This window comes from Pseudophryne corroboree, assembly GCF_028390025.1.
Source record: "Pseudophryne corroboree isolate aPseCor3 chromosome 3 unlocalized genomic scaffold, aPseCor3.hap2 SUPER_3_unloc_49, whole genome shotgun sequence".
Taxonomy (NCBI): Eukaryota; Metazoa; Chordata; class Amphibia; order Anura; family Myobatrachidae; genus Pseudophryne; species Pseudophryne corroboree.
Window position 1 is genome coordinate 355,569 of NW_026967540.1, and position 25,810 is coordinate 381,378.

Consider the following 25,810-nt stretch of genomic DNA (forward strand, 5'->3'; position numbering starts at 1 on the left):
GGTGGCTGCAGTGTCAATGCTGCTGGGGAATCTGTAGTACTGTGCAGAGAGCGGTGTCAGTACCGCTAGGAGACATGTAACGCTGCGCTGGGAGCTGCTCGAGAGCACAAACGCCGGGTCAGGTATGACATCCACACACCCGGAGACAGTGTACGTCTGAGCTTCCGATGACGTACGTTTCATGTTTGCTTGATCACATCGGTGCCTGGGTTTTACAATGATATACTTGTTATAGGAAAACATTTCCTCTCTATCCCAATATTATTACACATGCTGAATTGTACATATATGTTTCTTTGTGCCTTTGAGAACGATCCCACTGTTATACATTATAGGTAGTAACACTGTCTTAACGTGTGATACGCTACAGGTAGTAACAAAGTGGTCATTGTAAGACATCGTGGTTACCAGAAAAGGTCACTTAGGTTGTATGCAGTAGTAACGCTCTGCAGGGAGCACTTAGGTTGTATGCAGTAGTAACGCTCTGCAGGGAGCACTTAGGTTGTATGCAGTAGTAACGCTCTGCAGGCAGCACTTAGGTTGTATGCAGTAGTAACGCTCTGCAGGGAGCACTGAGGTTGTATGCAGTAGTAACGCTCTGCAGGGAGCACTTAGGTTGTATGCAGTAGTAACGCTCTGCAGGGAGCACTTAAGTTGTATGCAGTAGTAACGCTCTGCAGGGAGCACTTAGGTTGTATGCAGTAGTAATGCTCTGCAGGGAGCACTTAGGTTGTATACAGTAGTAACGCTCTGCAGGGCGCAGCTGTAAAAAGTTTTTTTCTGAGATCACAATCCCGTTGTGAAAGGATCTCATAAATTTGATAAATAAAACCTGTGTTTTATCTCTTTTATATTTCACTTGCTTATATCAATTATTGCTCTACCCATATACCCATACATAGGTAGCGCTGGTATATAAATTATTTTATATCTTTCATTAATTTTTTGTCTTTCCAGGCTGACAATCAATTGCCTAATGTCATGCCTATTGAAAAATCTATCTTAAAATAAAAATAATAAAAGTTTTCATTTATTCATGAAACATAAACAAAAAAAGAGTGCACCACACATTAAGGCTTCTTTAGATATAAACCCTCCATTCACAAGTCCCACATACTTAGCGGAATTGCTCTGTATTAGCTCCTCCTTCAGTTTCTCTAGCTGCTTCTGCAAAATCCTGATGAGGGGAATGACCTGACTCAAGCTGGCAGTGTCTGAATTGACTTCACGTGTGGCAAGTTTGTAGGGTTTGAGAACCTTGCAAAACACGGAAATCATTCTCCGTTGCGCTTGAGTCAGGTGTATTCAACCTCCTTTGCCTGTATCCAGTAACGTAAGTAGGGGTCCTCAGCCACTGCAATCGCTTGGAAGTACGCAGGGCTGCTGGGCGCCCTAGCTGCCACCACTTTCTGCTGGGATGGACATGGAGGGCACAGCACGCATCTCTCCTGTGTCCCTTCTGGGTCTCCGGTGGCAGCGGCGTGTATGTTTAATGAAGTGCTCATGTGTGAGCTCTGATAGGCTTACAAACCGGCACTTCATTTGACAGACACACCGCTGCCGCCGGAGATGCAGGAAGGACTCAGGAGAGGCGCGGCTGTGCCCTCTGTGTCCTCCTACCCAAAACTCACAGCACAGCAGCGGGGGAGCCCAGAGGGGATAGGGGGGTCCCTGGCACTGGGAGAGCATATTTTGCACTAGGGGGCATATTTGGCACTTGGGGGAGCATATTTGGCACTGGGGGGCATATTTGGCCCTGGGGGAGCATATTTGGTTCTGGGGGAGCATATTTGGTTCTGGGGGAGCATATTTGGCACTGGGGGAGCATATTTGGCCCTGGGGGTATATGTGTACATAGCACTGGGGTGGGCATATTTGGCACCGGCGGTATATGTGTACCTGGCACTGTGGGGGAATATCTGGCACTGGGGGCATATGTGGCACTGGGAGCACAGCCCTAGCAACAAGCATTACCCCCTTGTTACAAGCACAACACCCAGCTCATTAAATCCCAGGCAACAAACATTACCCCCTAGCAACGAGTATGACACCCAGTACATGAAACCCCTGGCAACGAATATTATTACCTGGCAAAAAGCTTGAAACCCAGCACGTGATACATCTGGAAACAAACATAACACCTACCGTATGAAATCCCTGGCAACGAGCATGAGACCCTGAGCATGAAAACCCCTGGCACCGTGCATGGAACCAAGAGCATGAAATCCCTGGCAATGAGCAGGTAATTTAAAAGTAATTAGAAGCCTTACTGTAGGACTTAATGTGTAATGGGCATTGCGGTGTGTAGCATAATTTATCACGGACATTGCGGTGTGTCTCATAATGTGTCAACAGGCATTACGGTGTGTGGCATACTATATCACGGGAATTGTGGTATAATATCTCAGGGGCATTGCAGTGTGTGGCATAATGTATAACGGGCATTGCAGTGTGTGGCATAGGGTATAACGGGCATTGCGGTATGTGTCACAGGAATTACGGTGTGTGGTATACTATATCATGGGCATTGTGGTATGTGGTATAATGTCTCGGGATCATTGCAGTGTGTGGCATAATGTATCATGGACATTGCAGTGTGTGGCATAATGTATCACGGGCATTGCAGTGTGTGTCATAATGTGTCACAGGCATTGTATGTGCTATAATGTATCAGGGGCATTGCAGTGTGTAGCATAATGTATAACGGGCATTGCGATACCTGTCATAATGTGTCACAGGCATACCGGTGTGTGGTATAATGTGTCAGGGGCATTATGGTATATGGCATATTGTGTCATGGGCATTATTGTGTGTGGCATAATGTCTAAGGGCCATTGCATAATGTATACTGGGATTTACTATATGGAGGAAAAATGACAAATAATGTAAGGGGCATTAATCAGGAGTAATGTTTTCCTGTGGAGGCCAATGTCTGGGCGTACAGGTTGCAAAACTGGGGTATAAGGTAGTCTTTTCCTGCAATGCCACGCCCCTTTATGCAAAGCCATGCCCCTTTTTGTGGTGCGCATCTTTGGCGCGCGCAGATACACCGCTTTGCTAGTGCCAATTATGGGTGGTGGGGGTTCTAGAGAATATTTTGGCTTGGGGAAAAAAAAAAATCTAGTTACGCCACTGCCTGTATCGTAGGTGGATGTATAGGCTTGAATGGCCTTTTGCTGCTCCTCCATCCTCTGAAGCATATAGAGTGTTGAATTCCCTCTCGTTACCACCTCTTGCTTCAGGTGATGGCAGGGCAGGTTCAGGAGTGTTTGCTGGCGCTCCAGTCTTTGGCACGCTGTGGCTTAATGTCGAAAGTGGCACGCAATTTTTCGGGCCACCGACAGCATTGCATACACGCCCCTGTCCTTTTTCAAAAAATTCTGCACCACCAAATTAATTGTATGTGCAAAACATGGGACGTGCTGGAATTTGCCCAGATGTAATGCACGCACAATATTGGCGGCGTTGTTAGATATCACAAATCCCCAGGAGAGTCTAAGTGGGGTAAGCCATTGTGCGATGATGTCCCTCAGTTTCCGTAAGAGGTTGTCGGTGGTGTGCCTCTTACAGCAACCAGTGATACACAGCGTAGCTTGCCTAGGAATGAGTTGGCATTTGCGAGATGCTGCTACTGGTGCCGCTGCTGTTGTTGCTGCGGGAGGCAAAACATCTACCCAGTGGGCTGTCATAGTCATGTAGTCCTTCGTTTGTCCGTGGTTAAGTGGACATTGGGTACATCCGCATTTTTTAAGGACACAGAGGACAGCTTTTCTTAATGTCCCTATACAGTCCGGGAATCGCTTGCCTAGTAAAGTGGAATCTAGACAGGATTTGGTACAGGGGACACAGAATGTCCATCAACTGTCTAAATCCCACTTCACTAATGGCGGATACTGGACGCACGTCTACCACCAGCATAGTTGTTATGACCTTAGTTATCCGCTTTGCAACAGGGTGACTGCTTTCATATTTCAACTTCCTTGCAAAGGACTGTGGACAGTCAATTGCTTAGTTGAAGTAGTACAAGTGGTCTTCTGACTTCCCCTCTGGGATGACGATTGACTTCCAGCAGCAGCAGTAGGCATACCACTGAAGGATCCTCCAGAGGATCCCAGTTAAGAGAGGACTTGTCAGTCATGCCAATGGCATGGCCTGCAGGACTACTGATGTTCCTGACTGAGTAGGAAATTGACGTTGAGGGAGTTGGTGGTGTGGCTTGCAGGAGCTTAGGTACAACAGGAAGAAGGGATTTAGGTGTCAGTGGACTGCTTATGCTCTTACCCAAAGTTTCTGAACTTGACAATGACTTATGATGAAGGCGCTGCAGGTGATGTATAAGAGAGGATGTTCCTAAGTGGTTAACATCCTTACCCCTATTTATTATGGATTGACAAAGGCAATACATGGCTTGACACCTGTTCTCCGGATTTGTGGTGAAATATTTCTACACCGAAGAGGTGGCCTTTCTCATCCCATGGACAACAACTGTCTCCACTGGTGCCTTATTCAAACCAACCACATCACCATCAGAATCCTCATGGTCAACTTCCTCCTCAGCGCCAGCCACACCAATATCCCGCTCATCCTGGTGTACTTCTATAGTTACATCCTCAATCTCAGTATCAGCAACTGGACTGGTGGTGCTCCTCCCAGCACTTGCAGGGGGCGTGCAAATGGTGGTAGGATCCTCCTCTTTCCATACAGTCTTGGGAAGGTCAGACCTAGACATCGCAACCGCGGACACACTTGGACTCTCCTTGGGTATTTGCGATATCTCTGAATGCACAGATGTTTTTTCCTGTGCTTTAACAAGCTTCATTTTTTTCGAGAGGGAGGAGGGCTTCCATCCTTATGAGAAGCTGAGCCCCAGTCATGAACATATGCCAAGGCCTTAGCCTTTCCTTGCCACTTCGTGTCATGAAAAGCATATTGCCAATTTTACGTTTCTCATCAGATAATTTCTTTTTTTTCTAATTATTCATTTTTGCTTCTTGGATTTTACACGCCATCTATGACATTGGGCATCGGCCTCAGCAGACGACGTTGATGGAATTAAATTGTCAATGTCATGACTGGTGGCAGCAGCAGCTTCAGCTCTAGTACTAGGAACTGGAAGTGGTTCCTGATCTTGCACAATTTTTTTCCTCCAAATTGTTCTTCATTTCACAGGACAGTACCCCTTTATTATTACAGCACACAGAACAGTGCCCCTTTTTTCACAGCACCCCTGTATACTTACAGCATAGAGGGCCAGTGAAATGTTATTTGAACAGCAACACCCCTATATTTTACAGTATACAGGAGCAGTGTGCTTTTAATTTTTAACTACACCCCTGAATTTTTACAACATACAGGGCTAGTGTATTGTTTATTTAAACAGCAACACCGCTATATTTTACAGCATACAGCAGTGTGCTTTTAATTTTTACAATAAAAAGGAGAGAAAAGACAAAAAAACCTTGTTTGGGAGCACTCCTTAGTAAAGATCAGATTATGAGTAGTGAAAGGAAATAAAATAAAACTTAACCTTTATTTATTTCTTGAAGATAAAAGTAAAATAATAATGAATATAATTATAACAAAAAAATGGTATCTATAATAAAGGAGCTTGTTGACTAATAAAAAACACTTGTTGACCTTTTTAACATATGAGGTACAAGATGATTGAAAGAGGTGAAAATATCAAGCGACAGTGATATGTTATATATCTGTATATACGTTGAAAGTATATATAGTATGTTGTGTATGGATGCCGTGTGGTACCAAACGGTATTAAAGGCATCAAGAAAAATCATCACTGAGCATGCCCAAAATGTAGGTGTACCTGGTAGCGTGGTTGTGGTGTAAAACTGGAGATTGAAATACCAGAGAGGTAAGAAAAAATGGGAGAATAAGTCAGAGGTTATATTTAGTGAAAAAGGGCCCACTGCACCTGGTATTCTCAGGAGGTTTCCCTTCCGGATACTGACTAGGCCATGCCTGCTTAGCTTCCGAGATCGGACAAGATCGGGCGTATTCAGGGTAGTATGGCCGTGGGCCGATTGTTAGGATGAAATTAAATGAAATGACAAAAGAAGATCACTGCTACTATCTGTACCATACATAAATCAGAGAAAAATAGATTCAATACGTTTTTCCAGAGGCAAAAGTGTGGTGAAAGGATATTATTCTTGAAAAAGGGGCCCACTGCACCTGGTATTCTCAGGAGGTTCCCCTTCCTGATACTGCCCAGGCCATGCCTGCTTAGCTTCCGAGATCGGACAAGATCGGGCGTATTCAGGGTAGTATGGCCGTGGGCCGATTGTTAGGATGAAATTAAATGAAATGACAAAAGAAGATCACTGCTACTATCTGTACCATACATAAATCAGAGAAAAATAGATTCAATACGTTTTTCCAGAGGCAAAAGTGTGGTGAAAGGATATTATTCTTGAAAAAGGGGCCCACTGCACCTGGTATTCTCAGAAGGTTCCCCTTCCTGATACTGCCCAGGCCATGTCTGCTTAGCTTCCGAGATTGGACAGGATCGGGCGTATTCAGGGTAGTATGGCCGTGAGCCAAATGTGAAAAAGGTAATAGAAAAACCACACTCTGCTGGCTGTACTTCACATATGATGAAAAAATTGTTCTGAAATGGTATTTCCAGATAGGAGTGTGTGTTGGTGGTGGAGAAATGTTGATGAGGGAAATTGAAGAGAGATGGAAAAGAAAAAAAAGGGGGGAAAAAAGGAATGAATATGAATGTGTGTTGGAAAAATTGTGAAGCTATGTGTGTGTGTGAGATGTGTGTCTGCTGATAGAAAAAAGGGTGTGAAGTGGTGATTGTGTGTGGTAATGAAATGTGATGAAGAGATGAGATGTTGCAGATGTGGAGTGGTGATTATGTGTGGTAATGGAATGTGATGAAAAGATGAGATGTTGCAGATGGATGCTGTATGAAAATTGGGGCTGGGTCAAATTGGTTGTTGACTTTTGAGCTCTGGGTCAGCTCCCCAGAAAATAGCAGAAATAATGCTATTAGTAAAAGTTCTTTACAAGAAACACAAAATATAAATCAAAATAAATGGATAATCATGTGATTGTTAAGAGCTCACGGCTGGCTCACATAACATTATACAAAAATAAAAATAAATAGGCGAAAAAATGAACAGAAAATGGCAGAATCAAACGTAATGCATATATGCCATATTAATATGCTGGTTAATCTTGAATATATGTCAAGTAAAAAAATGAAATCAAAATATACCATAGGTACACCACAATGATTAGTATCAGAAATCAAGGTAAAGTAACCTAGTCTAATATATGGGCATGAGCGGGAGAAAGGTACAATATAAGTGCTTGTTATTCATGTGAAATGATACTAAGCATATAGGATATATGGGTAGCCAAATTGTGCTACCGGAGAATGCACAATATCGGTACCAAATATTGTTGTGGGACGATATTAAATATATTGGGTATGTGGGTAAACACTTTTTGCCACACAGAGTAATGGATGTAAATACGAAATGCAAATATAAAAAACCCTGGTGGTCTAGTGTGTTGTTTACCGCCGCCGCAAGGTATGCGGCCCGTGTCGTTGTTTCCTCACTCAGAGTCCCGCTGCGGTGATGAGCGCGGCCGCCCGTTTCCGGACTGGGCGTCCGCGATGACGTCACTAAGGACGTACTCGACGTACGTTTCACCTCTTCAGGCTTGGTCACGAGAGCTTCTCTCTCATGCTCTCATGTGTCCAGGTTATAAGTACTAAGAAGACCTATCACATTGCTGGAAAAATAGATGGACTGATAAAGGAGCCTATTGGCAGAAGGATAAAAATTTTAACATCTGCACCCCTGAATTTTTACAACATACATAGCCAGCAGCACCCCTATATTTTACAGCACACGGGAGCAGTGTGCTTTTAATTTTTAACAACTGTACCCCTTAATTTTTATAGCATACAGGGCCAGTGTAATGTTATTTGAACAGCAACACCCCTATATTTTACAGCATACAGCAGTGTGCTTTTAATATTTCACAACTGCACCTCTGATTTTTTACAACATACAGTGCCAGCAGCACCCCTATATTGTCCAGCATACAGGAGGACAGTGCCCCTGCACCCTGTACAACACAGGGACAGCCAGGACAGCAACACCCATGTACAGCTGCAGCACATGAAACACCAGTGACAGGACAGCACCCCTAACACAGCACAGGTACACCACAGTGACTACAGCAGCACCCCTACAGAGCACACACTAACCCCACCCAATGCCACCACCCACAGAGAGACAGTGGTCTGTCTCACTCACTCTCCAAGTCTGGAGTGAAAATGGCAGAGACATGTGGATGTTTATATGGAACCCAAATCCTGTGAAAATCTGACAGTGGGATGATGATGTTTTGCCTCGTTCTGGTTTCCGAGTTTGGTTAGAAGTCCCGACCAGGCTCGGATCCAGGCTCAGAGCATGAAGTTCTGGGGGTTCAGTTCTCAGGGAACCGAACCCGCTCATATCTAATAATAATGTGTAATGTGCATTACAGTGTGTAATAATGTGTAATGGGCATTACAGTGTGTAATAATGTGTAATGGGCATTACGGTGTGTAATAGTGTGTAATGTGCATTACAGTGTGTAATAATGTGTAATGGGCATTACAGTGTGTAATAATGTGTAATGGACATTACGGTGTGTAATAATGTGTAACGGGTATTACGGTGTGTAATAATGTGTAACGGGCATTACGGTGTGTAATAATGTGTAATGGACATTATGCTGTGTAATAATGTGTAATGGGCATTACAGTGTGTAATAATGTGTAATGAGCATAACGGTGTGTAATAATGTGTAATGGGCATTACGTGTGTGATAATGTGTAATGGGAATTACGTGTGTAATAATGTATAATGGGCATTACGGTGTGTAATAATATGTAATGGCCATTACGGTGTGTAATAATGTGTAATGAGCATTACGATGTGTAATAATGTGTAATGGGCATTACGGTGTGTAATAATGTGTAACGGGCATTATGGTGTGTAATAATGTGTAATGGGCATTATGGTGGGTAATAATGTGTAATGGGCATTACGGTGTGTAATAATGTGTAAAGGGCATTACGGTGTGTAATAATGTGTAATGGGCATTATGGTGTGTAATAATGTGTAATGGGCATTATGGTGTGCAGTGTAATATGTAATGGGCATTACAGTATGTAATGTTTTTATTGGCATTACAGTGTGTAATAATATGTAATGGGCATTACGGTGTGTAATAATGTGTAATGAGCATGACGGTGTGTAGTAATGTGTAATGGGCAATACGATGTGTAATAATGTGTAATGGGCATTACGTGTGTAATAATGTGTAATGGGCATTACGGTGTGTAATAATATGTAATGGGCATTGCGGTGTGTAATAATTAGTGATGAGCGGGTTCGGTTTCCGAGAAACCGAACCCCCCCGAACTTCAGCCTTTTTACACGGATCCGAGCCATACTCGGATTCTCCCATATGGCTCGGTTAACCCGAGCGCGCCAGAACGTCATCATCCCGCTGTCGGATTCTCGCGAGATTCGGATTCTATATAAGCAGCCGCGCGTCGCCGCCATTTTCACACGTGCATTGAGATTGATAGGGAGAGGACGTGGCTGGCGTCCTCTCTGTTATAGTCATAATAGAAAAGACTAAGAGTGACATTGTTATAATTGTGGGGAGGATTGGGGACGGGGAGCAGCTGTTAGGAGTACAGTGCAGGGTTTTGCTGATAGTAGTGAGTGTGACCACCAGTTTAATCCGTTCTCTGCCTGAAAAAAACGCTCCATACCATATCTGTGCTCAGTGTGCTGCATGATATGTCTGTGCTGAGTGCACTGCTCACACTGCCTAATTGTGGGGACTGGGGAGCAGTTATAGCAGGAGTACAGTGCACAGTTTTGCTGACAGTGACCACCAGTCCAGTATACGTTTGTCTGCCTGAAAAACACTCCTGTGGTGGCTTTTTTTCTTTATACTAGTAGTTTAGCAGTCTGCTGACAGTGTCCACCAGGTCCATTTATTATACAGTATATTATATATTAATAGCGGTACGGTAGGCCACGGCTGTACCTACCTCTGTATCGTCACTCGTCGTCCATAAGTAATAATAGTATACTATCCATCCATCTACATTGTATACCTGTGGTGGCTTTTTTTTCTTCATACTAGTTTAGCAGTCTGCTGACAGTGTCCACCAGGTCCGTTATTATTATTCTGTATATATTATATATATAGCAGTACGGTAGGCCATGGCTGTACCTACCTCTGTGTCGTCACTCGTCGTCCATAAGTAATAATAGTATACTATCCATCCATCTACATTGTATACCTGGCTTTTTTTTCTTCATACTAGTTTAGCAGTCTGCTGACAGTGTCCACCAGGTCCGTTATTATTATTCTGTATATATTATATATATAGCAGTACGGTAGGCCACGGCTGTACCTACCTCTGTGTCGTCACTCGTCGTCCATAAGTAATAATACTATACTATCCATCCATCTACATTGTATACCTGTGGTGGCTTTTAGTTGAGTGCAAAATATGGAGAACAAAAATGTGGAGGTTAAAAAAATAGGGAAAGATCAAGATCCACTTCCACCTCGTGCTGAAGCTGCTGCCACTAGTCATGGCCGAGACGATGAAATGCCATCAACGTCGTCTGCCAAGGCCGATGCCCAAAGTCATAGTACAGAGCATGTAAAATCCAAAACACAAAAGATCAGTAAAATGACCCAAAAATCAAAATTAAAAGCGTCTGAGGAGAAGCGTAAACTTGCCAATATGCCATTTACGACACGGAGTGGCAAGGAACGGCTGAGGCCCTGGCCTATGTTCATTGCTAGTGGTTCAGCTTCACATGAGGATGGAAGCACTCAGCCTCTCGCTAGAAAAATGAAAAGACTTAAGCTGGCAAAAGCACAGCAAAGAACTGTGCGTTCTTCGAAATCACAAATCCCCAAGGAGAGTCCAATTGTGTCGGTTGCGATGCCTGACCTTCCCAACACTGGACGGGAAGAGCTTGCGTCTTCCACCATTTGCACGCCCCCTGCAAGTGCTGGAAGGAGCACCCGCAGTCCAGTTCCTGATAGTCAAATTGAAGATGTCAGTGTTGAAGTACACCAGGATGAGGATATGGGTGTTGCTGGCGCTGGGGAGGAAATTGACAAGGAGGATTCTGATGGTGAGGTGGTTTGTTTAAGTCAGGCACCCGGGGAGACACCTGTTGTCCGTGGGAGGAATATGGCCATTGACATGCCTGGTCAAAATACAAAAAAAATCAGCTCTTCGGTGTGGAATTATTTCATAACAAATGCGGACAACAGGTGTCAAGCCGTGTGTTGCCTTTGTCAAGCTGTAATAAGAAGGGGTAAGGACGTTAACCACCTCGGAACATCCTCCCTTATACGTCACCTGCAGCGCATTCATCATAAGTTAGTGACAAGTTCAAAAACTTTGGGCGACAGCGGAAGCAGTCCACTGACCAGTAAATCCCTTCCTCTTGTAACCAAGCTCACGCAAACCACACCACCAACTCCCTCAGTGTCAATTTCCTCCTTACCCAGGAAAGCCAATAGTCCTGCAGGCCATGTCACTGGCAAGTCTGACGAGTCCTCTCCTGCCTGGGATTCCTCCGATGCATCCTCGAGTGTAACGCCTACTGCTGCTGGCGCTGCTGTTGTTGCTGCTGGGAGTCGATGGTCATCCCAGAGGGGAAGTCGGAAGACCACTTGTACTACTTCCAGTAAGCAATTGACTGTCCAACAGTCCTTTGCGAGGAAGATGAAATATCACAGCAGTCATCCTGCTGCAAAGCGGATAACTGAGGCCTTGGCAGCCTGGGCGGTGAGAAACGTGGTTCCGGTATCCATCGTTACTTCAGAGCCAACTATAGACTTGATTGAGGTACTGTGTCCCCTGTACCAAATACCATCTAGGTTCCATTTCTCTAGGCAGGCGATACCGAGAATGTACACAGATGTCAGAAAAAGAGTCACCAGTGTCCTAAAAAATGCAGTTGTACCCAATGTCCACTTAACCACGGACATGTGGACAAGTGGAGCAGGGCAGACTCAGGACTACATGACTGTGACAGCCCACTGGGTAGATGTATTGCCTCCCGCTGCAAGAACAGCAGCGGCGGCACCAGTAGCAGCATCTCGCAAACGCCAACTCGTTCCTAGGCAGGCTACGCTTTGTATCACCACTTTCCAGAATACGCACACAGCTGAAAACCTCTTACGGCAACTGAGGAAGATCATCGCAGAATGGCTTACCCCAATTGGACTCTCCTGGGGATTTGTGGCATCGGACAACACCAGCAATATTGTGCGTGCATTACATCTGGGCAAATTCCAGCATGTCCCATGTTTTGCACATACCTTGAATTTGTTGGTGCAGAATTATTTAAAAAACGACAGGGGCGTGCAAGAGATGCTGTCGGTGGCCAGAAGAATTGCGGGCCACTTTCGGCGTACAGGCAACTCGTACAGAAGACTGGAGCACCACCAAAAACACCTGAACCTGCCCTGCCATCATCTGAAGCAAGAGGTGGTAACGAGGTGGAATTCAACCCTCTATATGCTTCAGAGGATGGAGGAGCAGCAAAAGGCCATTCAAGCCTATACATCTGCCCACGATATAGGCAAAGGAGGTGGAATGCACCTGTCTCAAGCGCAGTGGAGAATGATTTCAACGTTGTGCAAGGTTCTGCAACCTTTTGAACTTGCCACACGTGAAGTCAGTTCAGACACTGCCAGCCTGAGTCAGGTCATTCCCCTCATCAGGCTTTTGCAGAAGAAGCTGGAGGCATTGAAGGAGGAGCTAAAACAGAGCGATTCCGCTAGGCATGTGGGACTTGTGGATGGAGCCCTTCATTCGCTTAACCAGGATTCACGGGTGGTCAATCTGTTGAAATCAGAGCACTACATTTTGGCCACCGTGCTCGATCCTAGATTTAAAACCTACGTTGTATCTCTCTTTCCGGCAGACACAAGTCTGCATAGGTTCAAAGACCTGCTGGTGAGAAAATTGTCAAGTCAAGCGGAACGCGACCCGTCAACAGCTCCTCCTTCACATTCTCCTGCAACTGGGGGTGCGAGGAAAAGGCTAAGAATTCCGAGCCCACCCGCTGGCGGTGATGCACGGCAGTCTGGAGCGAGTGCTGACATCTGGTCCGGACTGAAGGACCTGCCAACGATTACTGACATGTTGTCTACTGTCACTGCATATGATTCTGTCACCATTGAAAGAATGGTGGAGGATTATATGAGTGACCGCATCCAAGTAGGCACGTCTGACAGTCCGTACGTATACTGGCAGGAAAAAGAGGCAATTTGGAGGCCCTTGCAGAAACTGGCTTTATTCTACCTAAGTTGCCCTCCCTCCAGTGTGTACTCCGAAAGAGTGTTTAGTGCCGCCGCTCACCTTGTCAGCAATCGGCGTACGAGGTTACTTCCAGAAAATGTGGAGAAGATGATGTTCATTAAAATGAATTATAATCAATTCCTCCGTGGAGACATTCACCAGCAGCAATTGCCTCCAGAAAGTACACGGGGACCTGAGATGGTGGATTCCAGTGGGGACAAATTAATAATCTGTGAGGAGGGGGATGTACACAGTGAAAGGGGTGATGAATCGGACGATGATGATGAGGTGGACATCTTGCCTCCATAGAGCCAGTTTGTGCAAGGAGAGATTGCTTCTTTTTTGGTGGGGGCCCAAACCAACCAGTCATTTCAGTCACAGTCGTGTGGCAGACCCTGTCGCTGAAATGATGGGTTCGTTAAAGTGTGCATGTCCTGTTTATACAACATAAGGGTGGGTGGGAGGGCCCAAGGACAATTCCATCTTGCACCTCTTTTTTCTTTCATTTTTCTTTGCGTCATGTGCTGTTTGGGGAGTATTTTTTTTGAAGGGCCATCCTGCGTGACACTGCAGTGCCACTCCTAGATGGGCCAGGTGTTTGTGTCGGCCACTAGGGTCGCTTAGCTTAGTCACACAGCTACCTCATTGCGCCTCTTTTTTTCTTTGCGTCATGTGCTGTTTGGGGAGTATTTTTTTGAAGGGCCATCCTGCGTGACACTGCAGTGCCACTCCTAGATGGACCAGGTGTTTGTGTCGGCCACTTGGGTCGCTTATCTTAGTCACACAGCTACCTCATTGCACCTCTTTTTTTCTTTGTGTCATGTGCTGTTTGGGGAGTATTTTTTTGAAGGGCCATCCGGCCTGACACTGCAGTGCCACTCCTAGATGGGCCAGGTGTTTGTGTCGGCCACTTGGGTCGCTTAGCTTAGTCATCCAGCGACCTCGGTGCAAATTTTAGGACTAAAAATAATATTGTGAGGTGTTCAGAATAGACTGAAAATGAGTGTAAATTATGGTTATTGAGGTTAATAATACTATGGGATCAAAATAACCCCCAAATTCTATGATTTAAGCTGTTTTTTAGGGTTTTTTGAAAAAAAAACACCCAAATCCAAAACACACCCGAATCCGACAAAAAAATTTCGGTGAGGTTTTGCCAAAACGCGTTCGAACCCAAAACACGGCCGCGGAACTGAACCAAAAACCAAAACACAAAACCCGAAAAATTGCCAGTGCACATCACTAGTAATAATGTGTAATGGGCATTACGATGTGTAATAATGTGTAATGGGCATTACGTGTATAATAATGTGTAATGGGCATTACGGTGTGTAATAATATGTAATGGGCATTACGGTGTGTAATAATATGTAATGGGTATTATGGTGTGTAATAATGTGTAATGGGCATTACGGTGTGTAATAATATGTAATGGGCATTACGGTGTGTAATAATGTATAATGGGCATTACGGTGTGTAATAATGTGTAATGGGCATTACGTGTGTAATAATGTGTAATGGGCATTACGTGTGTAATAATGTGAAATGGGCATTACGGTGTGTAATAATGTGTAATGGGCATTACGGTGTGTAATAATGTATAATGGGCATTACGGTGTGTAATAATGTGTAATGGGCATTACGTGTGTAATAATGTGTAATGGGCATTACGGTGTGTAGTAATGTGTAATGGGCATTATGGTGTGTAATAATGTGTAATGAGCATTACGGTGTGTAATAATATGTAATGGGCATTACGGTGTGTAATAATGTGTAATGGGCATTATGGTGTGTAATAATGTGTAATGGGCATTACAGTGTGTAATAATGTGTAATGGGCATTATGGTGTGTAATAATGTGTAATGGGCATTATGGTGTGTAATAATGTGTAATGGGCATTACGGTGTGTAATAATGTGTAATGGGCATTATGGTGTGTAATAATGTGTAATGGTCATTACGGTGTGTAATAATGTGTAATGGGCATTATGGTGTGTAATAATGTGTAATGGGCATTACAGTGTGTAATAATGTGTAATGGGCATTATGGTGTGTAATAATATGTAACGGTGCTGGATATGGGTCAGCTGGGTGCTCATAATTCAAGTTGCTGTTTGTGCGTTACTATACAGGTTGTATGACACAGGTGTGTACATTACACTTGTACTTTGTAGTTAAATTGTGTTGAATATTTTTCCCACAGATATGTCAGCAGAGGAAAATCACAAATTCTGGTCTGGATTCATTGAATTGTATCACGGGAACGAGTGCCTGTGGTGTGTAATAAGTGTGGACTATGCAAACAGGACACAGAGGAATCGGGCATATGACCAGCTGATCAAATACAGTAGAGACAGAAACAGTGAACAGTGTTTTTGTAGGAGCACAAGAAGTACATGGAATCGCAACGTTCAGGAGCCGGGAGGGATGAGGTTTACAAGCCAACGCTGTGGTATTATGACCTCATGAAATTCACTTTGGAGCAAGAGCCAAGGATAATGTCACAGTGTAATTTGGATCCGGATTCTCCCACTCTTGTGGAAGAGGAGGCATTGGAGAGTCTGGATCTGGTAAGTACACACAAATTTGTATTGTATTGCACACACACATTTTTACATGGAGTTCATTTTTGTTTTATATTGCGGGATATTACACCGGAGCTGGAAGTGAAGCCTTCCATGAGCGAGGCAACTGAAGTGGATGACCCAACCCCACAGCCATGACCCCCGAAACAGCGGAGGTCATCCGGAAACCCACTTCTGCCCCGCCCAGCTCACAACAGTTTTTTACTGTCACTGAGGAGGTTCTTAATAGGCCCCGGACTTGGAGCAATCGTTTGGCAATTACATCGTGGTGGAAATGTGACAGATGGAGGAGGATCAAAAGAAGATCTACAAGCGTCTGGTTCTTGATGCTACCTCATGCACATGACGACTCTCTTGTTGAGGCGTGTGAGATAACACTTGGGATAAGGTTGGTTTATTATCCTCCCTGCGCTATCGCCCCTCGGTGTCTGATGCCGGTAGTCTGGCTTGTTAAAGCCTTTGTTGGGTAATGATTGACATCTGCCAATGAAATGCAATATCCTGAACCGGTTCTGGAACCTTTACTTATGATGATATGAAATGGAGTAGGCATACATATACAGTGCATTAATGCAGAAATCAATATTACATGAATCAAATATATAAAGTACCGTGGTGCAAAATCATTCAGTTCATGTGAAAGTTCCGTGCACTCAGCATCTAATGCGGAGATGAATGAGATATCCAATGATCACTATCGGTGGTAGAGACCGGAGACCCGTATCTCTACAGTGGCTACAAGTCTGTGTAGTCTTGAGCGCTACCGTTGCGGCCGTTCATCTCAGATGGTGGGACTCGGACATTGTTCAGGATGAACACAGGGGCTCCGGGCTGACTCCGCTCTGGCTGCCATGCCTGTGTCCTCGGTTGGTCTTGTTCCAGACTTCCCCGGGAGCTTGCGTTCTGCACCTGGCTCGTCGTTGCCTGGGAAGGGAATGTGCCGGCTCGGGCTCTGCAGAACCTTTTGCTGGACATCCCCCCCCCATATGCAGAGACTCACCTTTTGTTCTCCTTTGGGCGCCACCCGTCTGTCCTTTCCGCTTGCGATGTTCCTTGCTGTGCTGGTTCCATTTTTATGCAACCAGCACCTGGGCTTCTTAGGAGTATCAGTGTCCTTAATATCCGTTCTTCTGGGTGACTTTGTGTCTGTATCTCCAACGGGTTTCAGATTGCTGGCCTTCCTCTAGGAGTCTGTGTGACTCACTGTTCTCTGGCATAAGTGAGGTTAAGTAGCCATCTTGTGGGTGGGAGCATCTACTGTTGGTAGTTCATACTTGGATTGTGATTGGTTTTTCTATATGTCAATCGATGGTTCTTCTGTGGATTGCTTATCCATATTTGGATTGTGATTGGTTTTTCTAGATGTCAATCAATGGTTCTTCTGTGGATTGGTTATTCATACTTGTATTGTGATTGTTTTTCTAGCTGTCAATCAATAGTTCTTCTGTAGATTGGTTATTCATACTTCGATTGTGATTGGTTTTTCTAGATGTCAATCAATGGTTCTTCTGTGGATTGGTTATTCATACTTGGATTATGATTGGTTTTTCTAGATGGCAATCAACTATGGATTGGTTGTTCAGTTACTGTTTAGTGTTGCAGATTTCTTGATACAAGTAAGTGACTTATACTGTTTGCTACTAGATGTCACATGTTATACATAAATCCCCGGTGTTCTTGCAGTCTGGGTTGAACATTGCATGTGACTATGTAACAGAAGACTGTATATATTATGTTCCTCCAATAAGTGTGAATGGAATAAAATAGTCTCATCTTGTGCCTGTATTCTGTATAAATGTATTATTCCTATCAGAAAGGTGTTACCTGGGTGTTATATATATAGTTACTGGGATACTAGTGGGCTTAGAGAGAGTGTTTGAACCCAGGATGTAAATAGATTATCTTCATATACAAATTATGGATCGTACTTCATTGTCCTGGTTGAGGCCTTTGAGTGTTCGGGTCACCATGTGGATTATCATACGCAGTTCCTCCCTGTTGATGGTGTGTATGTAGTCACCCCCTCTCCAGTTTTTCTTAACCTCCTTCAGCCCTGTGACCTTGAGTAGTATGGGATCTGATTCATGATGTTCTTTGTAATGTAAGGAAAGTGGATGTTCTTCTGAACCTTTTTTTATATTCCGTATGTGATCGCTTATTCTCATTTTGAGTGGTCATATAGTCCTTCCTATGTATTGTTGCGGGCAGGGACACTCTAACATATATATGATGCCCTTGCTGTGGCATGGTAAGTTGTCCTGTGTGTTACATTTTGTGGAATGTGAAACAGACATTACTGTTTGGGTAGGTGTGGTGCTTCTAGCTTTTGTTGTCTTGCAGCCCATGCAGGTCCCATAGTGGTAGAAACCCCCTTTTTATGTGTTCCATCTATAGTAGTTTGTGTTGTTTTTTGGTGGTACGTGGCTGTGTACCAGCTTCTTCTTAATGTCTGGTGCTTTCAGGAACACTACTTTTGGTTTTGGAGGTATGATATCTGCTTGTGTCATATTGAAGTATCAGCCAATGTTTATTTATGATCTTTTTAATCTGATTTGCTTGTTTTGTGTATTGTGTTATGAAAAGGATCTCTTTGTTTTCTGTTCTGATCTCTTTTTGTATTGTAGGAGGGGAGGGCTATCATTTCCCTTAACCATGGTATATGCTGTCTGTACCTTTTCTGCATTTTACTGTTTCTCTCTAAAGTTTAAACTTAGTTCTTGTCCTTGTGTCTCAAATCGCTGACTCGGGAGCAGTTCCTCCTGAGTCTCTTGAATTGTCCTACTGGGATACTGGTCAACCAGTTTGGGTGATGGCAGCTGGAGGTTAGCATGAAGCCATTGACGTCCACTGGTTTGTTAAACGTGTTGGTATGTATTTCGTTATCTGTGATGAATATGTAAATATGTCATTAGTACCACAGGGTTGGTTTCTTGACCTCATTGTCCCGGACTTCTGATCATTGTGATCTATGCACTTCTTGTGTTCCTTCTAAAAGCACTGTTCAGAAATCTGCACTTTATCTGCTAAAAAGGCTCTTGTTCTCGTGATAGAGTCAATGAGTCCAGACCAGAATTGGTAATTTTCTTCTATTTTTTATATATATAGTTTTTTTGTAAAAAAAAAAAAAGTTTTTTTCTTGTTTAACTAATAGTTGTTAATGCAAAAGTCATTTTGTGTAACATGTTTGAAAAAATCAGAGGGTCAGCGAGACGTTATGGAGCCAATGTATCATTTAATATCTGCTGCTAATTCCCCCAAAACAACCGGACCTCCCAAATGTAAGTAGAAGGGACTGCAGCAGGTATCTCCCATACCTTCATACATGGACATTTCCAGGCAAGGGTCAGGTAAGTTTATTTATTTTTTTCAAATACACCAACCCTAATTCACCTACAAGTGAAAAAAACAACATTTGAACAGACATAATTTATTTAAAACCAACAAATAATAAAACTATTTATTTACACAGAGACCCCGCTTCCCCCCGTAATTTCATCCCACTATTCAAATGAGTTGTCAAAATCAGACATAGCCAAAATCGCACCAGAAATCTTTTGCTTTTAAACTGCTTTATTTCATATCTTTAATACACGTATTTTTGTCTATATTTTAAACTTAAAAAATACCTTACTCTATGTACAACAGCCTATGGGGGTCATTCAGACCCAGCCGCAATAGCGGCTCGCAGCAGTTTGCTGGTGCTAACAAAATGCACATGCGCAGCGGAAGCGCGGACACACATTTCGCCGGCATCCCTGAGAGTGAACGCGGGCGGGCTGGGACCATTCTCCGGTGGGCTGTGTGATGTAACATCTGCGATCATCTCTGATTAACCCCCTATAAGCTTCCAGAGTGCACCTCATATCTCATCTTTTCCAAGTTACTACAAATGATATGAGATCGGTAGCAGCACTACTTTCAGGATTACACAGAACACACATAAAGGCTGACACAGCAAATAACAGTAACACATACAAGGGATTAATTAGAAATAAGGAAGCATAATCATCAAGTCTAATTATCAACTGGTTCTGTGCGGGACCCATACACCTCTTTACTGCTTCCAGCAGCCCCTGGTACTGTACTGCGGCCATTCAATCTGCCCTGTCTCCCTCCAATACTGCCACCCACCCTGGCTCCCCCCACTACTGCCATTCACCATCTACCCCCCACTACTGTCACCTGCCCTGTCTCCCTCCACTACTAACGCCCACCCTGGCTTCCCCCACTACTGCCACCGCCCTATCTCCTTCCACTACTGACACCCTCTCCGTCTCCCTTCATTGACACTGCCCAGTCTCCCCCCACTACTGCCACCACCCTGTGTCCCCCCACTGCCCCCAGCCGTCTCCTTCCACTACTGCCACCCACCATGTCTCCCTGCACTACTGCCACCACCCTCTCTTTACACTACTGCCACCCACCATCTCTCCCCCACTACTGCCACCGCCATGACTCTCCCCACTGCCACCCACCTGTCTCCCCCTGACATCTATGCACTAGTTGGGGATTTATGGTACTACTAACAGCTCTTTATCAACAGATGGAAGTAACCAGGGCAGTAAGGAGGCAGAAGCTGCTTCTGGTACATGGATCCTGGTCATGTAGGGCTGGGAAAGTCAGTAAGATTATGTAATAGGGGCCTACAGTAAGTCAGTAAGGAGGCAGAAGCTGCTTCTGGTACATGGACCCTGGTCATGTAGGGCTGGGAGAGTCAGTAAGATTCTGTAATAGGGTCCTACAGTAAGTCAGTAAGGAGACAGAAGCTGCTTCTGGTACATGGACCCTGGTCATGTAGGGCTGGGAGAGTCAGTAAGATTATGTAATAGGGGACTACAATAAGTCAGTAAGGAGGCAGAAGCTGCTTCTGGTACATGGACCCTGGTCATGTAGGGCTGGGAGAGTCAGTAAGATTATGTAATAGGGGCCTACAGTAAGTCAGTAAGGAGGCAGAAGCTGCTTCTGGTACATGGACCCTGGTCATGTAGGGCTGGGAGAGTCAGTAAGATTATGTAATAGGGGCCTACAGTAAGTCAGTAAGGAGGCAGAAGCTGCTTCTGGTACATGGACCCTGGTCATGTAGGGCTGGGAGAGTCAGTAAGATTCTGTAATAGGGTCCTACAGTAAGTCAGTAAGGAGACAGAAGCTGCTTCTGGTACATGGACCCTGGTCATGTAGGGCTGGGAGAGTCAGTAAGATTATGTAATAGGGGCCTACAGTAAGTCAGTAAGGAGGCAGAAGCTGCTTCTGGTACCATGGACCCTGGTCATGTAGGGCTGGGAGAGTCAGTAAGATTATGTAATAGGGGTCTACAGTAAGTCAGTAAGGAGGCAGAAGCTGCTTCTGGTACATGGACCCTGGTCATGTAGGGCTGGGAGAGTCAGTAAGATTGTGTAATAGGGGACTACAGTAAGTCAGTAAGGAGGCAGAAGCTGCTTCTGGTACATGGACCCTGGTCATGTAGGGCTGGGAGAGTCAGTAAGATTATGTAATAGGGGCCTACAGTAAGTCAGTAAGGAGGCAGAAGCTGCTTCTGGTACATGGACCCTGGTCATGTAGGGCTGGGAGAGTCAGTAAGATTCTGTAATAGGGTCCTACAGTAAGTCAGTAAGGAGACAGAAGCTGCTTCTGGTACATGGACCCTGGTCATGTAGGGCTGGGAGAGTCAGTAAGATTGTGTAATAGGGGCCTACAGTAAGTCAGTAAGGAGGCAGAAGCTGCTTCTGGTACATGGACCCTGGTCATGTAGGGCTGGGAGAGTCAGTAAGATTATGTAATAGGGGCCTACAGTAAGTCAGTAAGGAGGCAGAAGCTGCTTCTGGTACATGGACCCTGGTCATGTAGGGCTGGGAGAGTCAGTAAGATTATGTAATAGGTGCCTACAGTAAGTCAGTAAGGAGGCAGAAGCTGCTTTTGGTACATGGACCCTGGTCATGTAGGGCTGGGAGAGTCAGTAAGATTATGTAATAGGGGACTACAGTAACTCAGTAAGGAGGCAGAAGCTGCTTCTGGTACATGGACCCTGGTCATGTAGGGCTGGGAGAGTCAGTAAGATTATGTAATAGGGGACTACAGTAACTCAGTAAGGAGGCAGAAGCTGCTTCTGGTACATGGACCCTGGTCATGTAGGGCTGGGAGAGTCAGTAAGATTATGTAATAGGGGACTACAGTAACTCAGTAAGGAGGCAGAAGCTGCTTCTGGTACATGGACCCTGGTCATGTAGGGCTGGGAGAGTCAGTAAGATTATGTAATAGGGGCCTACAGTAAGACAGTAAGGAGGCAGAAGCTGCTTCTGGTACATGGACCCTGGTCATGTAGGGCTGGGAGAGTCAGTAAGATTATGTAATAGGAGCCTACAGTAAGTCAGTAAGGAGGCAGAAGCTGCTTCTGGTACATGGACCCTGGTCATGTAGGGCTGGGAGAGTCAGTAAGATTATGTAATAGGGGCCTACAGTAAGTCAATAAGGAGGCAGAAGCTGCTTCTGGTACATGGACCCTGGTCATGTAGGGCTGGGAGAGTCAGTAAGATTATGTAATAGGGGCCTACAGTAAGTCAGTAAGGAGGCAGAAGCTGCTTCTGGTACATGGACCCTGGTCATGTAGGGCTGGGAGAGTCAGTAACATTATGTAATAGGGGCCTACAGTAAGTCAGTTAGGAGGCAGAAGCTGCTTCTGGTACATGGACCCTGGTCATGTAGGGCTGGGAGAGTCAGTAAGATTATGTAATAGGGGCCTACAGTAAGTCAGTAAGGAGGCAGAAGCTGCTTCTGGTACATGGACCCTGGTCATGTAGGGCTGGGAGAGTCAGTAAGATTATGTAATAGGGGCCTACAGTAAGTCAGTAAGGAGGCAGAAGCTGCTTCTGGTACATGGACCCTGGTCATGTAGGGCTGGGAGAGTCAGTAAGATTATGTAATAGGGGCCTACAGTAAGTCAGTAAGGAGGCAGATGCTGCTTCTGGTACATGGACCCTGGTCATGTAGGGCTGGGAGAGTCAGTAAGATTATGCAATAGGGGCCTACAGTAAGTCAGTAAGGAGGCAGAAGCTGCTTCTGGTACATGGACCCTGGTCATGTAGGGCTGGGAGAGTCAGTAAGATTATGTAATGGGGGCCTACAGTAAGTCAGTAAGGAGGCAGAAGCTGCTTCTGGTACATGGACCCTGGTCATGTAGGGCTGGGAGAGTCAGTAACATTATGTAATAGGGGCCTACAGTAAGTCAGTAAGGAGGCAGAAGCTGCTTCTGGTACATGGACCCTGATCATGTAGGGCTGGGAGAGTCAGTAAGATTCTGTAATAGGAGCCAACCGTAAGTCAGTAAGGAGGCAGAAGCTGCTTCTGGTACATGGACCCTGGTCATGTAGGGCTGGGAGAGTCAGTAAGATTCTGTAATAGGAGCCAACAGTAAGTCAGTAAGGAGGCAGAAGCTGCTTCTGGTACATGGACCCTGGTCATGTAGGGCTGGGAGAGTCAGTAAGATTATGTAATAGGGGCCTACAGTAAGTCAGTAAGGAGGCAGAAGCTGCTTCTGGTACATGGATCCTGGTCACGTAGGGCTGGGTGAGTCAGTAAGATTCTGTAATAGGGTGCCTACAGTAAGTCAGTAAGGAGGCAGATGCTGCTTCTGGTACATGGACCCTGGTCATGTAGGGCTGGGAGAGTCAGTAAGATTCTGTAATAGGGGCCTACAGTAAGTCAGTAAGGAGGCAGAAGCTGCTTCTGGTACATGGACCCTGGTCATGTAGGGCTGGGAGAGTCAGTAAGATTATGTAATAAGGTGCCTACAGTAAGGAGGCAGAAGCTGCTTCTGGTACATGGATCCTGGTCATGTAGGGCTGGGAGAGTCAGTAAGATTATGTAATAGGGTCCTACAGTAAGTCAGTAAGGAGACAGAAGCTGCTTCTGGTACATGGACCCTGGTCATGTAGGGCTGGGAGAGTCAGTAAGATTGTGTAATAGGGTGCCTACAGTAAGTCATTAAGGAGGCAGAAGATGCTTCTGGTACATGGACCCTGGTCATGTAGGGCTGGGAGAGTCAGTAAGATTATGTAATAGGGTGCCTACAGTAAGTCAGTAAGGAGGCAGAAGCTGCTTCTGGTATATGGACCCTGGTCATGTAGGGCTGGGAGTCAGTAAGATTATGTAATAGGTGCCTACAGTAAGTCAGTAAGGAGGCAGAAGCTGCTTCTGGTACATGGACCCTGGTCATGTAGGGCTGGGAGAGTCAGTAAGATTATGTAATAGGGTGCCTACAGTAAGTCAGTAAGGAGGCAGAAGCTGCTTCTGGTACATGGACCCTGGTCATGTAGGGCTGGGAGAGTCAGTAAGATTATGTAATAAGGTGCCTACTGTAAGGAGGCAGAAGCTGCTTCTGGTACATGGATCCTGGTCATGCAGGGCTGGGAGAGTCAGTAAGATTATGTAATAGGGTCCTACAGTAAGTCAGTAAGGAGACAGAAGCTGCTTCTGGTACATGGACCCTGGTCATGTAGGGCTGGGAGAGTCAGTAAGATTGTGTAATAGGGTGCCTACAGTAAGTCAGTAAGGAGGCAGAAGCTGCTTCTGGTACATGGACCCTGGTCATGTAGGGCTGGGAGAGTCAGTAAGATTATGTAATAGGGTGCCTACAGTAAGTCAGTAAGGAGGCAGAAGCTGCTTCTGGTATATGGACCCTGGTCATGTAGGGCTGGGAGTCAGTAAGATTATGTAATTGGTGCCTACAGTAAGGAGGCAGAAGCTGCTTCTGGTACATGGACCCTGGTCATGTAGGGCTGGGAGAGTCAGTAAGATTATGTAATAGGGTGCCTACAGTAAGTCAGTAAGGAGGCAGAAGCTGCTTTTGGTACATGGACCCTGGTCATGTAGGGCTGGGAGAGTCAGTAAGCTTATGTAATAGAGGCCTACAGTAAGTCAGTAAGAAGGCAGAAGCTGCTTCTGGTACTTGGACCCTGGTCATGTAGGGCTGGGAGTCAGTAAGATTATGTAATAGGGGCCTACTGTAAGTCAGTAAGGAGGCAGAAGCTGCTTCTGGTACATGGACCCTGGTCATGTAGGGCTGGGAGAGTCAGTAAGATTATGTAATAGGGGCCTACAGTAAGTCAGTAAGGAGGCAGAAGCTGCTTCTGGTACATGGACCCTGGTCATGTAGGGCTGGGAGTCAGTAAGATTCTGTAATAGGGGCCTACAGTAAGTCAGTAAGGAGGCAGAAGCTGCTTCTGGTACATGGACCCTGGTCATGTAGGGCTGGGAGAGTCACTAAGATTATGTAATAGGGGCCTACAGTAAGTCAGTAAGGAGGCAGAAGCTGCTTCTGGTACATGGACCCTGGTCATGTAGGGCTGGGAGAGTCAGTAAGATTGTGTAATAGGGGCCTACAGTAAGTCAGTAAGGAGGCAGAACCTGCTTCTGGTACATGGACCCTGGTCATGTAGGGCTGGGAGAGTCAGTAAGATTATGTAATAGGGGCCTACAGTAAGTCAGTAAGGAGGCAGAAGCTGCTTCTGGTACATGGACCCTGGTCATGTAGGGCTGGGAGAGTCAGTAACATTATGTAATAGGGGCCTACAGTAAGTCAGTTAGGAGGCAGAAGCTGCTTCTGGTACATGGACCCTGGTCATGTAGGGCTGGGAGAGTCAGTAAGATTATGTAATAGGGGCCTACAGTAAGTCAGTAAGGAGGCAGAAGCTGCTTCTGGTACATGGACCCTGGTCATGTAGGGCTGGGAGAGTCAGTAAGATTATGTAATAGGGGCCTACAGTAAGTCAGTAAGGAGGCAGAAGCTGCTTCTGGTACATGGACCCTGGTCATGTAGGGCTGGGAGAGTCAGTAAGATTAT

At 45.2% G+C, this 25,810-nt stretch overlaps 2 pseudogenes; both read right to left on the reverse strand.

Annotated features, from left to right (window-relative positions):
- Positions 1–5,920: 5,920 nt before the first annotated feature.
- LOC134984327 (5S ribosomal RNA) lies at positions 5,921–6,038 on the reverse strand (annotated as a pseudogene).
- A 142-nt stretch (positions 6,039–6,180) lies between these two features.
- Positions 6,181–6,298, reverse strand: LOC134984326 (5S ribosomal RNA; annotated as a pseudogene).
- Positions 6,299–25,810: the final 19,512 nt, after the last annotated feature.